A 16,485-nucleotide genomic window follows, 5' to 3' on the forward strand; every position below is an offset into this window, starting at 1 on the left:
ACATCAGGGGTGCCCAAACTTTTTTGCTCAAAGGGCCAAAATCTAATTGGGATCCCTGTCCGTGGGCCAAACAATTTTTTTTTTTTTTTTACATGTCATGAAATAACAGCAGAACATAAAGAATAGGGTTTGATCTATTTATTTTGATTTTGTATTTATCAAGGCAACACATAAAAAGTAAGTAACATTTCTCTTTGAAACCCTTAAATATAACAGCAAGGCCTCACTGGCCATTTTTAACTGAAAAACAAGAACAAGCTAAAACAATTTTTTTCCAATGAAAACAGCAAACTAGGATCCTTAACTTAATGTTGGGCAGCATCTTACTCACTGATAGTGTTAATATGTCTCACAAGTGTGAGTCTGTGAGGGTCCCCCTGAGTTTGATCTTGTTCAGATTCATAAGACTAAATGTTTGCTCACAAATGTAAATGCTGCCAAACATAGATAGCATTATTTGTGCATTTTTTCTCATCTGTGGGTATATTCGTAGTGATACATGTGGATAAAAATCCCTCAGGGGTAGCGATGCACATTTTCTTTATAGCTCTGTGTCACATTGAAACTCAATCAACTCCATCTGGAAATGTTCTGGAGCTGAATCAGGGTTCACGCTGAAGGGCTGATAAAAAAGCTCCATGTCATCTGCTGTCTTCTTAAAGTCCACAAAGCATTATTTGTGCATATTACGTCCACAAACGTAAAGATCTAGGGCTGAAGTGTACATAACATGAACACACAATGAATGACCTTTAAGAGTTTTATTGAACAAGGAGGAGGGGAGGTAGGGACTAAGGTTGGGCCAAATGAATGAAATAAATATAACAAAACCCAGCCTGGCTATCAAAGCTCTAAAACAAGAAAACAAAAGTCTCTCTGTCATCTAGAAAGTGGTGATAAAACATACAAGGGGTGGCACCAACCAACTTACCTAGTGTGTCTACCAGAAAGTAAGCTGCATGAGGTGTACAGGGTCCCCAGGGTACCCTGTCTTACCTGTCCACAAACCTCCCACAATCTCCGACAGAAAGCGCTCAAAACATTCATCTGGTTGTGATCCAGAAAGAGCTCTCTCTCTCTCAAGTGATTCACAGGAGCTTATATGCAGGCCTGGTGGCTGGCTCTGGGGCCTGATTGTGCAGCTCGTCAGGTCTCCACCAGGTGTCTTCACTCAGCACTTTAAGCACATGCAGGGGAAGGAAACAAATGAAAGACAATGAAAAACCCCTGCATGTAACAGTGCATTTTGTGTAGAGCGCAAATCAAACTCCTTCTTCAAGTTTCTGAGAAGTTCTCCATATTCTGGCAACCTATCCACCTCCACATTTATTTCTCTCAGGCTTGGGGAGTGTGGCAAGTTTTCTAGAGACAAAAAGTCAAATAAGAATTTGTCCTTTATTATCATTAGCACTAATTTGAGGCACATAAACTACAGGACACAAAAGACAAAAAAAAGAGAGCAAAAAAGAAAGCGGACCCACAAAGACAAACAATGACACGTTTTCTGTCAAACAGGCGTAAGCACCACGGACAGCGCCACATCACAGTGACATGCGACAGACACACGTGGAGTGGAGCAGCCCGTGTTACAATCAGTTATGTGTGATTGTAACACGGGCTGCTCCTGTGTGCAGCATGTTTTTGACTTACCTGCTGAAAGATGCCGACAAAGTAGTTGCAGTTTCATTTGGGAAGCCTTGATGTGGTCAAACAGCTCCGTTGTAATGATCTGTTCTTTGCCTTTGAACAGGTCAGTGACGTTCAAGTTAAGGCCACGTCGAAATTCCATCTTTTACAAGAGGGAATTTGTGTGTCTCTGCTCGCACTGGAAAGAAACTCAGATCATGGCGCAACTCAAAATCTTTTGAGTACATTCACCTGTTTTTGTCCCTCGTAGCGTCTCAAGTCCCGCCAACTCCTGTGTTATTTCCATGTCATCGTTAATTCCCCGAACAACAACCAAAAGCTGCGCTGAATCATATTTGAAATGTCTGTGCTCTCATTGCTTCCGCAAACACGACAAAAGTTATCTTTTGGCGGGCCAAGTTTGGGCACCCCTGCTTTACATATTTAGGGATTAAAAATTGTCCTGACATTTCTTTAAACTATGATCCCTTGGTGGACGCTATGCGTGAGATGTTAAACAGATGGACCCAAATGCCCATATCCATGATTAGCCGTATATCTCAAAATGCTTGTTTTACCTAAATGTTTATATCTTTTTCAGGCTTTACCCCTTACTTTACCAGACACCTTTTTTCGTAACATTAATAAATTGTTTAGTAAATGTATTTGGAATTACAAATAAGCCAGACTAAAAACAAAGCTACTATGCTTACCATACAAAAAAGGAGGACTCCAACTCATGGATTCAAAACGATATCATTGGTCGGCCCAATTAAGATTAACCATGTACTACTTTTCTGGGTTCCCCCCCTGTATCTTGGGTTACTATTCAGCAAAATACAACATCTGAGTTTATATAGAGTTTATATAGAATTTATATTCGGCTAGTCCTATAAAGTTAATTAGGCAAACAAAGAACCATTTTCTTAAAAATTCAATTAAGATATGGAACTCTTCACATAAACATGTTTCAGACACACCGGTGTTGTCACAGTTCTTACCTATCTGGGGTGAAAATCATTTTCTACCTGCTAGAGCAAATGGCGGATTTAATATATGGTTCACCAAAGGTATTAAAAAAGTTTTAGACCTCTTAGCAGCTAACAACCTAATGTCAGTTAGTCAAAACTGTCCAGACAAAGCCGGTGAGTGTTTTCGCCACAAGGAAGGTTTGCCCCGGCTCTGGACCCCGATGTACTGGCTTTGTTTGTATCTTAAGGAAAAGTTAGGTCGTGAGGTGACCTGTCTAAAGGTTGGTGCTGCAAACTCTCGATTCAGCTCTTTTAAAGTTTCTGCTGAGTGTAATAAAGTCAGCTTTGGGCTGAGGGATCCTTCGTTAGGCGGGATTATGAGCCGCGAAAGACTGGTCCTTAACACGCTGTGACAAAACATGTTGCTTCATACAACTGCTGTGGCCTGCGCTTTGGTCAGAGCGGAAGAAGCTCGCCGCAGAGTTGTAGACAAACTTATGGAAACTTGTGACATTTTGTGTCTTTAAGAGACATTTATTTTTTAAACAGGACCTGGAAAAATTGGACACCTTGAACTCTGACTTCCATGGCGCTGGGGAGTCTACCACACTCCACATCGCACTGCTGATTTTTGGGCCTTTTTTCAATCCTTGTCTGTGTATGTGTGAGCAGGTGGGACAAACTAATTGCATGAATGGATGGTTTTTTGCATGTTTGTTGTGTTTTTACACCCCTTGCATGCTGCATGTGGACACGCCCCTTAATTATAAGCGCCTGATCTTAATTAAGAGACTATTTAGGAGTTGAGCAGAGAAGCAGACGCGCTCGAGAATGTAGCAGACTCTGGAAAGAGTTCCTGCCCGGCCAGGAGGGCGCTTGGTCCTGCGCACCCTGGGAGCATTGCATACACGCCGGGAACCACCGGGCCTGTGTGCACAGGGGACGCATTTTGACCGCCAGACCACTCATCAGATGCACCAATGGAGTGAGGAGGGTGCACGCACCGGGGGCAATTGGACCGCTGGGACCACCAGTTCTGCCATGCAGTCAACACGCAGGGGCAGGGCAGGGCAGGGACCCTGCCTGTGTTATGTAGAAAATGTATGTTTTAATATCTTATTCTTTATTATGTTACAGCTTTATCCTTAGTGTGAAGTGAACTTATTTTGAACTATCCAGATTTATGGTCGTGTGACATTCCTTTTTGCTTTATGGTTGCAGCATCCTGTGAAGACATAGGATGTTCTTTGTGCAAACTTAGGTGTTTTTCTTAGGTGCCATAAATATGCCATGGGCGATATCTGTACCATGTGGGTTGAAGATTCTTCCCCTGGGAAAGTGTGAAGATTCGTGTTCTCATGTGGAGGTTGAAGCTGACCTTTGCTCTGGATACCGGTAAAAGGAACCTTGAGTTGTCCAGGAATGATTTACTCTGACCAGATGGGGACTCTCTTGATCATCGGACTGTGTGCGCCGGTGAAATGGGCCCCCGAGAGGCGGAGCGGATCCGAAGCTGGCAATCGTCAGCTATTGGCCAGAGGAAGCAGGCGGGCTATCAGCTGACGAATCAGAGTGACCAGGGGCGGAGGACCAGCGACCATGATCTTTCCGGAAGGCGGAGATTCAAACACATCTTAAAAAGACTGTTTTCAAAGTTTTCCATTGTTCTTAGGAAAATCTACGAGTAATTCGCATGTAACTTGTGCGTCAGTAGATCTTTACTTGAGAATCCAGATATATCTGCATTAATGTTTTAATCTGTGCTTTAGAACTATTGTCAGGGAAATAAACTCCGTGTATTTTTAAACCGGTTGAATCCTTGTTTGTTTTACCACTCTCAACTATCGAACACGCATGGATGGAAAGAACTCAAAAACGGACGAATCTCTTTCCTTCAATTTGGTGACCTCGAGACGTGAAGTCGGGGGTGAATAGGAAACGCGGACCAGACCGGTTGGACCACATCATAGTGGCTTATTACGAGATTTCTGAGACTTTCGACGTAAAGTCTGGGGATGCTTCCTGCCATGCGGTCGACTTCTTCAGAGGCCTCATTCATAATCATGGTGAGCAGAGCCTTTTGTAAAGTCTGCGTATTGATGATCTCAAATTAAAGGAGAAGTCGATTGTATGGGTGGCACAGTGTACCCTATACGAACGAATGGGCGAGCGCACCCCAGTAAATAAGTGTTGGGTTCACCCTCCCTAGAACAGCGAATTGAACGGTGGCAAAATATACACTTTGGGCGGCAGTAAAAGATTTTGAAAAATTGGACAATTATAATTATGCAGGTTTTTCGTCTGTTCGGCCTGTACAAAATTGAACGTTGGCAAATTGGGAGCTTGTGATATTTGGAAAGCAGCAAATTGACTAGGTTTGCGTCTGTTCAACCTGTTAAAAAATCCCTTACGAAAAACAGAGTTATTATAGGAACTAATTTTGCGCGTCTAGGATTTTCGGAAACACCAAGGAGGCGTCGGCCTCTACAAATTATTTTTTTATACGCGGAGAGAAACCAAAGAAGGATTCAAAATAAACATGAAAGGTGAATTTGACAGAAGATGAGGTAAATTGTGCATTTTGTCAGGACAAAAACGACAACATGACTTGACGACTGACTGATGACAATACAGACGTGATCGCGATTCGCTGATGAACGGACTGAATGTATGAGATTTTGGAGACGTGATTGCTTATGAATGAAATGTATGCATGAGATTTTGGAAAGTATGGGATGAAAAACTGTTTGAAATCGGTGAATTTTGGCTTTATTTTCCATGTTTCTGTGTGAATTGTTTTCTCTACGGACGTGGCCATCTTGTTTCGAATTAGCCAATAACGGGACGTTTTAGTTTCTTTCGAATGCGTCGACAGCTCTGATTGGCTTTGTTTGTACCATGTGGTCGGCGTGACGGCGTCCATGCAGACCGAAATGTTCGACCTCCGCTAAACTTTCACGGAACAAAGCTGAAGAGTTTGCAATCTAATTTGAGGTAAAATAACAACTGACATCGTAGTTATTGAGCGTGGTCATGACCTCGGTTGTAAGACGTCGATAAAAACAAATTTCAGTGGTCTTGCTTCGACGAAAAAGATTTTTAAGTAGAAAGGCGTTTATGAGCAGCGCTTCTGACGGAAGTTTCAGCCACAACAGCAGCTTGACTACACATGCAGCTGCAGCAACAGTCTCTGTTCTGCCTCTGCTCGAACGAAAATAACTTTCTCGGGAGTTTGCCTAGAGTTGGGCAAATCTTTCTAAAACAGAGTAAGGTAATATCGGTCTAACATATTTTGTGTTAAATGATTTTGCAATTATTTCGGTTTTCTTATTTTGAATAAATGTCTCTACTTAATTTGTAATTCCTAATTACCATGATTTAGTTAAGTTTTACTAAAAAGTAATGTTATTGACGCTAAATGTAAGTATTTGTTGGTTTAGATCTGGACTCCCTTAAAAAGAATGTTTGCAATGTTTAATTTAGTTTGTATGTTTGTTTTGATATTTCATACATTACTTAGTGTTGGTGTTAAAGGGTTTATTGGTGTTTAAAGATGAAAGTTAAAGCAGATCCCATGTTTTGATGTAATTATAGTTTGAAGACAGTGTAAGTGGATGATGTACAGAATGGGAAAAGGACAAAGCATTGAACTAGAGAAGAGATAAAAGGCATGTGCAGTGATAGAGGGTCTGTGGACACAGAAAGGTATGGTAAGGAAAGGTGCTGGTTCTAGTAGAACAGAAGAACGGAGAACATGAATGTTAATGCTAGTGATAAACGATTCATTTCAGTGAAATGGTTTATTTTGTTATGTGTAAGGCACCTGATTTGTTGTGTTATGTCTTTTGGTGGGGTTTTGAGAAAACGGTTAAAAGTTATTGTCTGCGTATTGATTGTCTGTGTTTTAACGAACCTGTTGTGGTTTAGAGTGTGAATTGTGTTTTTAGTTAAATAAGGAAAAGCCTAAATTGTGGAATTTTGTTGCTTTTAGCACTTCTCAGAATTCTTTTTGTAGGACAGCAAGTCCTTAATGGTAAGTCAAAACAATTTGTCTTTGTTTCTGGATTAAAAGTGAATAATTAGCTGCCAGTATGCATCTAAAACAATGTATTTTTCAAAGATTTTGCTCCACATCCGTCATATAGTTCAGAGAAAAGTTTAAGTTTTTTTTCCTTTGCTGATTTTCATCATTGATTAACCAACTTTAGCATCCATAGAGTTGGTGATGGTGAAAAGAAAGCATGACAGTAACAAATCTGCTTTAACAACATCTGCAGTAACAACATGTTTTTTCCAAGCAGCACATAGCTTTAATGTTGCAGGAAAGGCACAGAGCAGAGCCGTCCTGAGACCTCATAAATCTTTACACAGCAAACCCCCTCTGCTTCATTGGGTGAGTGACAAAAAGAGCATTTTTCAGTTCTCTGGCTTCACAGGAAGGAGCCGTGTTAGGGGGGTCTGACCCTCAGGTCAGCTCCGCTAATCAAATGAAGCCATGACTGCATGCATGGAGAATGCATCGGAGCGTCTGCGAGGTGATAAGAGTCTATTTAAAATACATCTGATTCATCACTGCAGAGCACATTTGAAGAAAAAGGACAAAGGGAGGAGTTGAACAACTGAAAAACAGTCATTTACACTGCAGGAACAATCCACTCTGGATAATGAAGGTGTTTAAAAAAAAAAAAAAAGCACATAACATGATGAGTTTAAATACCCTCAGGACCTGTAGCAATGTTCAGGTATCGGAGGCCGGGACGGGAGGACGGGTATCCCCTCCTGGAAGGCGTGGGCCACCCAGGGACCCCCCAGCAGCAGCTGGAAATGGCATCTGTGGCGCTCAGGACATATGGCAACGACTGCCCACAACAAGGTACCCAACAGCAGAATGCACAGACCAGGAGCAGAGGACACGAACAGCACCCACGACCGCTCCAAGCTCCTCCACTGTGGCGAAGACCACAGGTGACAAGTCGGACAATACCACTTGGTGATGTAGGAGCCATGGTCCCTTTCAAGCTCAGAGGTAACTCCATGAATGGACACTGGTGCAATGTGTTCCTCTATAAACTGCCGGTTGCCTCCATCAGCTCTGACAAATGAACATATGACTCCTCAAACCCGGCAAAAGACCATCCAACTGACTTTTGACCAGATGGTGGAACATTCATTTGTGCATTCACCACAAACGCCTGTGAATCTGTTGGGACGGAACGTTTTTGTCAAAACAGGAGCCAGCATTCTTTCAGACTGGATGCCATGCCACACCCCACAGCCAACCCCCACTGCTGACACCTGCTGGATCCAGAGGGCCCTGAAACGCCAGGTGTGTCCATGTATTTCGTATTTGGATGCCATGAGTCCTGTCCTGGAAGCAATATTTTTCCGCCTCCGATGGCCTGAACTGCACATTCTATTATGACAGAGAGGATGATCAACTGTACCAAGAAGCATTTCATCAGGTAGACAGCCATACGTGGTATTTAAACTACACTGACATATATATTGGTCAAGAGGGTGTATAGTGTATTTTTTATTCACACACTCACATTTGCCATGATACCGGAAGTTAGTCACACCTGTATCGCACATTGAATTAGCACTCCCCTGGTCATGAAGTTCGGCAACTCAGACCCATGACTGAGAAGGATGTAAACAAACATCTGTCTAAACTGGGATTTTCAGGTGTTCACTTCTCTCCCTCAATAAATATGTACAGGATAACTTTGTCTTCAAGTACTACCTCCTCAGTTCTGGAGCATTTCTACATCGTCAGTCATCGCAGCAGACAGAAGACAGATCATGAAGATGCAGAGGTGATGTTAAAAACGCTCTCTGATGCTTCATGGTCAACAGGTTCATTTGATGTTTGTTCATGCTCCACCGCTTCCCCAGTGGAGATTCAGGTAACTGTAGGAACAAATGTTTTTAGATCTCAGCGCAGCTGAGTGAAGGATGCAGATGAAGGGATGATGGAAACTCAGTTTGGTTTGTGGAACTCTGGTGTAATTGAGCATTCGTATTTTTCGTGGTGTACTCCTTTTTAGACCGGTTTTACAAGCAGATAATAAAACTTATCGCATGGCACATGATTTAAGGGCTGTTGATGATGTAACCATTACTCCAGTCCTCCCTGTGCCTGATCCACATCATTTCAACTTTAACCCCACCATGTGCGTGGTTCACTGCTATTGCTTTAGCAAGTGCTTTCTTTTGCATTCCATTACATGAAATAGCAGACATCTATTCGCATTTCAGTATAAAGGTATCCGTTTGCAGTACACAGCTTGCCACAAGGATTTAAATATTCTCCTGGCATTTTCAATCACTGTTTAAAGTTTCTCCGACAGGATATTATGCTATTAGAGGGTTGTGTTTTTGATGTAGGTTGATTAGCTCCTGCTAACAGCACCGACTGCTGAAATCTGCCTGCAAGTAATGAAAGATCTTCTTTTGACGTTGTTTGATTTGGGTTTTGAAGTGTCTAACAGGAATTTGCAACGTTGCAGAAGGGAAGTCCCATTTTTAGGTACAACTGTTTCCAGCACAGGTTCTTCAATGTCTACGGAGCATAGAAAGTCTGTTTTGCAGCATAAATGTCCAGAGACAGTTAGAGAAATGATGGTTTTCTTGAGTCTTTGTGGTTATGGAAGACATTTTCTTCTTTGTTTTGTGGAACCTACTACCTCTTGAGGTCAATGCTAAACGACAAGGGTGACAGACCTCACGGCTGCAAGGCAACGACAATAAGTGGTTTCATTTCTTCACCTTGTGATCTTGCTTTTCACAGGACCGTGGACAGGACGCCTGTTAATCGGAACGGTGCACTGATCTGTTTGTTGTTCTCCTATTTTATGTTCAATTTCTATTTTAAATCAATTTATATTTTTCCTTTCAATTAATCTGGTTTTGTGTTTGTGCCTTATCTCTGTTTGACTCTGCAATGTTTCCACTCCAAGAGAGGGAGATGGACATTAGGGAGTCTTAAGGAAATTGTTTTATTATCATCGTCAAATTGTTTTATTATTATCATTTAAATGTATTTGTTTAGAAGGGATGTTTAAATGGTAACTCAGATTGACCTTTTTCACTTTTTCTACAGCTTTGTGTGTGTGTTCCTCTCGTTCACTCATCCTGGGCACGGATGAGGAAGTTTTTTTTTTTTTTTTTTTTTTTTTTTTTTTTTTGAAGTTTGAACTTTTTTGACATTTTTTTCTCTAATTCTTTTTTTTTTTTTTTTTTTTTTTTTTTTTTAACTTGTCCTGTCCAACAGCTAGGCAGACAGATGAGAGCTGAGGGCCTCTTGGGTTGGACATATTTTACTTTAACAAGAGGGGTTATTAATCTTCAGACAAACCAAAGGTATGTCTGAATAAACCCCTTTTGTAATTGAGGCCAAACTTTATTAATTTCAAACATGTCTGAAAATCTTTGGTGTTGGACCGGACGGAAAAGGAAAGAGGGGAAGAAGAGAGAGGGACGTTAGAGAGAGGGGGGGTAGGGGGTGATAATAGGAGGGGAAGGGGGATAAGACCATGAAGCAGCATAAAGCAACAAGTTTACTGGTTGTTAATCATTATGGTAAGGTTCAAATGTAAAAAAAAACAAAAAAAAAGGGCGGAGCCTGTCCACACACACACTCAAATGTTATAAACACACCTGTTAGTTGCAAAAATGTCCACCTGTCGACATGTACACAAAACAGGATGAGGAAGTTTTACGACACTGTCCTGGGTTGATAAGGCAGTCATACGACTGTCTCTAATGAACTTTTCTTTTTGTCTTGAATTTGTTTCTTCCCCACTTGTGTTCATAATGACAGCGCGAGGAGGAGCAGACCTTTCAGAAGAGAAACATTGATGGACTTTTTCAATCACATTTGCTGCTCTCCCCTGCGCAGGCGTAACATGATTCGTAGCTCATTGTGTCTTGTGTTTTGTTTTTCTGATATGGTTTTTGGTTATTGCTTTTTATTTTAGAGTTCCTGACCCTAACGCTAATCAATATTTAGATCCACAGCAGATTCATCTTGGGGAGAAGGTACGTATGTGTGGACACTCCAAGCTCTTTCACGCTGTTCTGTTGTATCTTCTGTATCAGATCTCTAATTACCAGGTTTATTGAGAAGTTCATAGGATGCCTGGTCCAAGCTGGTCAGCGCTTGTGGGACATACAGAAGGACGCGAGTGTTCGAGGCCCTGAAGGACCTTTTGGATTTTGTTGCATTTTACGTATTGCTATTCTTATTTAGGTAGAACAATGTATCACAGCCCCTCCAATGGGACCCCATGGAGGAGATGGAAGTAATTTCCTGAATTACGCTTGCTGTTATGTTTAACAATTCTGTTTTTCTTTTAGTCATCTGTGTGATTTTGTTCTGCCTTAACATGTCTCGCTTTCCTCCCCCTTAATTCCAGGTGTTCTTTTGCTTTACAGGAACTGTTATCTTTTTTACGGTTATGCTTTTTTTTTTTTTACTATTTGACTTTGACTTACACTGAATTAGACTTTGAATTTGTTTTATTTACCTTGTTTACCACTTTAGTTTTTGTACTATGTAACTTTACTTAATGACATTGTGCCAAGGGGTTAGGTCGATCTTGTAAGCATGGGCATCCTTCGGGGTGGTTGTCGCAGGAGCACGGAACCGTCGCGAGACTTTTCCTGTCAGACTACACACTGAATGTTTAACTGATGCTCCAGACAGGTTTCGCTCGCACGTTCATGCATGGACGCCTAACTCCTTTGAAATATTTTGTGTTCCAGATTGTGCGGGCTTTAGACCACAGCTGTCAGGTTAGGTTAGGTTTGTAATGTTTTGTTGTTTTTGAGTGTTGTAGTGTTAAGTCTTTTAGGTGATCACACTTTGTGTGATCAAGAGAGGGAAATGTAGAAAATGTATGTTTTAATATCTTATTCTTTATTATGTTACAGCTTTATCCTTAGTGTGAAGTGAACTTATTTTGAACTATCCAGATTTATGGTCGTGTGACATTCCTTTTTGCTTTATGGTTGCAGCATCCTGTGAAGACATAGGATGTTCTTTGTGCAAACTTAGGTGTTTTTCTTAGGTGCCATAAATATGCCATGGGCGATATCTGTACCATCTGGGTTGAAGATTCTTCCCCTGGGAAAGTGTGAAGATTCGTGTTCTCATGTGGAGGTTGAAGCTGACCTTTGCTCTGGATACCGGTAAAAGGAACCTTGAGTTGTCCAGGAATGATTTACTCTGACCAGATGGGGACTCTCTTGATCATCGGACTGTGTGCGCCGGTGAAATGGGCCCCCGAGAGGCGGAGCGGATCCGAAGCTGGCAATCGTCAGCTATTGGCCAGAGGAAGCAGGCGGGCTATCAGCTGACGAATCAGAGCGAACAGGGGCGGAGGACCAGCGACCATGATCTTTCCGGAAGGCGGAGATTCAAACACATCTTAAAAAGACTGTTTTCAAAGTTTTCCATTGTTCTTAGGAAAATCTACGAGTAATTTGCATGTAACTTGTGCGTCAGTAGATCTTTACTTGAGAATCCAGATATATCTGCATTAATGTTTTAATCTGTGCTTTAGAACTATTGTCAGGGAAATAAACTCCGTGTATTTTTAAACCGGTTGAATCCTTGTTTGTTTTACCACTCTCAACTATCGAACACGCATGGATGGAAAGAACTCAAAAACGGACGAATCTCTTTCCTTCAATTTGGTGACCTCGAGACGTGAAGTCGGGGGTGAATAGGAAACGCGGACCAGACCGGTTGGACCACATGTTTAGAGCTGTTTTATGTATTTTATAGTTTTTTTACCATCTCATTGGCCAGTCAGGTTTTAGGATTAATAAATTGTTTTTGTGGCCAAAAATACCCGGTTCCTCTTTGGTGGCTCGTTTGCTCTCACCCAGATCATCCCTCTAACCTGCAATAATTCAATTTCATCTTTTCATCCCATCTCCAAACGTCTTACTGCCTTTCACCATCAACCACCCCCCTAACATATGTATGCATATTTTTATATTACTTATAATGCCAGATTTGAATTTCTTTTTTAATTTGTTGTTTAAAGCTTTGAAAATCATAAAGATATTTTTTTTTAAAAGTTTACCGTGGGAAAAAAGCTGCTTTGAGTTTCCAGAGTTTTTATTGATTTGGGCAGATGTATTTACACCGTGCATCCTTCAGGGCCTGGCAGTAGGCCTTTTGATGATCATGGTAGGCGCACTTGTGAACGGTAAATACAGATTTTTTTTTTAAATGGCATTCAAGAGCACGACCAGCCGTTTTCATTTGGAGTAATGCTGGTGTGCACCAGAGAGAAGAGCGTTCATAACTAACTCTGCATGTCCTAATGAGGGCATGGAAGTCGTAAACACTGCTCAGGTATCCATTGTAATGTTCCACCAGTTCATCGACAGTTGTGAGGTCTGGGCAGATGATCTGCTGGAGGTCTGTAGCCATAGAAGTCGGGCCAATGTGTTTCCAGTTCCGGAAATACATTTGCCGTTTAGGTCTCATTTAAGTTAGTAGAAACAAAGTCCATGGAAACCAGCTTGTGGTCAGACACTCCCAGATCATAGACTTGTAGGTTGTTAAAACCCTTGTGCTATCCTATGACCCATCCTTACATTGACGTGTTATCCCCACCATGATAAAGGTGAAGAGGATTTCATGTAATCCATGGACACCAGTGAAGATCTTAAATCATTGAAGAAGAAAAAAGGTTCAGTGCACTGTCTAGTGGGTCTAGATGACCCAACTGCAATGTTAAAGTGCCTAGGTTAGCACAAGGGTTACTAGGGACTGAGTCAGTTATGACTAGATCTAGGGTGTCTGTGGGGTGACACTCTCCACATGCTGCTGGAGACCAAGATAGTCAAGCAAGCTCAGACATTATGTGGCATAATGAATGAAGGGATTATCAACACGAATATTTACATCACCAAAAATAACAATGCTGGTTGACATGGAGCAGAGTTATGTAAGTAAGTGATGTATTTCAGGAAAAAATTATGAATTTGGTTTGGGTGGCCGATATATAAGAAGCATTGTTATGGAATATGGGGTGAATTTAAAGGCTAAACATTCCATGGAGGAAGAGTCAGGCAGTGGTAGTGGAGAAAGTTTTAGATCAGCCCGATTAATGACGGCTAAATCACCCCCACATCCAGAACTGCAGACTTTTTCCATGTACCAGTAGCTGTAACTTTGGGGGCAGGCTTCATTTAGCTCTGGGAGATCCCATGTACTGTGCCATGTTTCTACGAGGCACATAAAGTCCTGTTTTTTTTTCATCCAAAATATGATCATGGATAAGGAGGGTTTTATTTGAAAGAGATTGTGCATTAAATAATTCCATTTTGGCATGATGTTGCTGTTGCTGTAAACTCCTTAGCCAGTCCACTCCATGTTCTCTGTTCCGCCCAGAGCTTAGGAGAGGGAAGGGACGTATGGGTGCTACGTCATGTAGGTGCGCCAGTGCTCTGATGGTGTGGTAAGGGTGAAACAGGTGAGGCCAGGATAAAATAAAGTTATGCCATACCGTCTGGGCTTTGCCTGTTTTTAGGGGTTTTTACAGCGCTCCTCCTTTGACTATTAATCCTCCTGATGTGTCAGTATGCACTGGCTTCCCATAACCTCCAGAATCAAATTCAAACTCCTCCTGTTCACCTTTAAGTCCCTCCATACATAACCTGGCTTCTCCTTTTCTTTCCGACCTCATCCGTATTAAAAACCCCTCTCGTTCTCTTCAGTCCTTCTTCTCTGTTCAGCTCTCTGTTCCTCCGGACCGACTCATTACTATGGGAAGCCGAGGCTTCAGCGGCTCCCAAACTCTGGAATTCCCTCCCTCCTGATCTCTGTGACATAGACTCTTTACCAACTTTCAAATTCAAGCTCAAAACTCATTTCTTTATTTCTGCATTCGCATTAGAAATGTCATTCTAATGAAAAGATTTTTAACCAGCAAAACATTATCTATAATTAATCGGACTTAAACACCAGTTTTACTTTCTGCTAGAAACAACCTGAAACATGCTCGCATTTATTCTGGTCTTGTGAATTCACGAACAAATTGTTGAAAAACATCCACAAATCACAGACTGTAGTTTTACTGATTTTCAACGTTATTGTAAAAACATATTTGGTTTTCATAGTTTTGAACAGAAAGATTGTGATTTCTTTTTTATAAGTATGTTAGTCATGCAAATTTCATATTCACTAAAGTAAATTTGCTACTACAAAACCTGAATTCTTCGTATTGAAACTTAAATTAATTTCTGCTTCAAAAAATACAAAGGCTCAAAAAACGATTCACATCTGTATATGTTGGATTAGTGACATAAGTTTACTCTCCAATTTTACTAACATAATTACTGGCCATTCTCTTAAGGTTAGAAGAGTTATCTTAAAAACATCTATCATGAGCTGTTCCTCTGATGGATTCATTCCTGATCCTACAGTATTTGTCCTGGTCATTCCCAGAGAAAGCCTCAACATTTTCATCTCTGCTACCTCCAGCTCTGCTTCCTGTCTTTTTTCTCAGTGTCTCTAAGTCAACAACATGACTGCTGTCACCATAGCAGCAGGTTAGAATGGGTGGAGGAAAATTTCAGGTGCGGAATGCGCAGTGGCGGACCTAGAAGAGTTTATATGAGAGTTTTTATGGGGGGCAAGACGAGGGCAGAAGACTTTGGAAGGGTGGCAAACAGTAGAGTGGAAGACCATTATAAGTGAAAGGATTAAACAGTTTCATTGTTGTAAAATTATATTTGTTGTAATATTGCCCCATGTAGGCCCGCCCTTGGGTGTTTGACAAAGGAGTGTCAAAGGGAATGCAATAACAGGTGTGGAAAATTTTAAATAGTCAAAATACAAAACGTTCTCAAAGAAATTGTTTCTTTTTCTGTGAAGGTTTCTGAACAGTTCTCTTTTGTCTTATTGGTGTCTGTTCTTGAGAGAGCCATAAAGCTGCATGAGGAGGTCGTTGATCTCTACTCAGACACGTCATTGGTGAAGAGGGTTGACCTGGCACATATTCAGGCAAAGTTGAGTAAGGGTCGCACGATAGCATACCAGATGTTCCAAGACCTGCTCGCGAGGAGAGACCTGGATTCTGAAGACAAACAGCTGCTATACTACAACTACGCCAGATACCTCATTTTCGAGCGTCAGGACAGTAATGAGTCCATTCGGTACCACATTAAGTCAGCAGATTCAAAACAGTACATTCTTTGGGAAACAAAGTGTCAAAGTGCTCCAGAAAATATGCGAGAGAGGAAGGAGCTGGATGTGCCCAGAAATCTGTTTAATGATCAGCTGTTTGATTTGATTGTTTAGTGTATTGATCCTGTAGAATAACTCATCAACTCACACGGTTGAATCCTTAATAAACAGTTAACCAACAAAACTTTATTCTGATCATTTGAATTTCTTAAACTCCTATATAGTGCGTGGGTTTGATTTTCTTTCTTACAGGCTACTCAAAAAAAATGACTTGTTTTGAAGTCCCACTCTAATCATCTTTTGATCTATTTTCAAGCATTCCAGTGTTTTTTGTTTTTATTAAAAAAAAAATTTAAATTTAAGCCGCAAGCAGCGTTGTAAGGCAACCCGCCCCGTCGCGTAGTCCTACACAACACCGCAGCGCCATCGCTGCCCACTTCTACGCAGCACCCCCCACCTTTTATCAAGACTGGTCAAAGCTGCATATGCTAATTACACTAACCATGCTATTTGTGCTAATGTTGTCAAAAGTGCTTGCATTGCAATCAGCAGCATCAACTCACTCAGAAAAACGCATTGCTTTTAGTTCTCAATGTCTCTTGGTGCAGTGCGATTCATGTACTGTCCCTCTTTCCCTCTCCCCTCCTGGGGAGTGGGAGTTCTTCCAGATTCCAGTTG

This window comes from Oryzias latipes, chromosome 4 (assembly GCF_002234675.1).
Source record: "Oryzias latipes chromosome 4, ASM223467v1".
NCBI classification, from domain to species: domain Eukaryota; kingdom Metazoa; phylum Chordata; class Actinopteri; order Beloniformes; family Adrianichthyidae; genus Oryzias; species Oryzias latipes.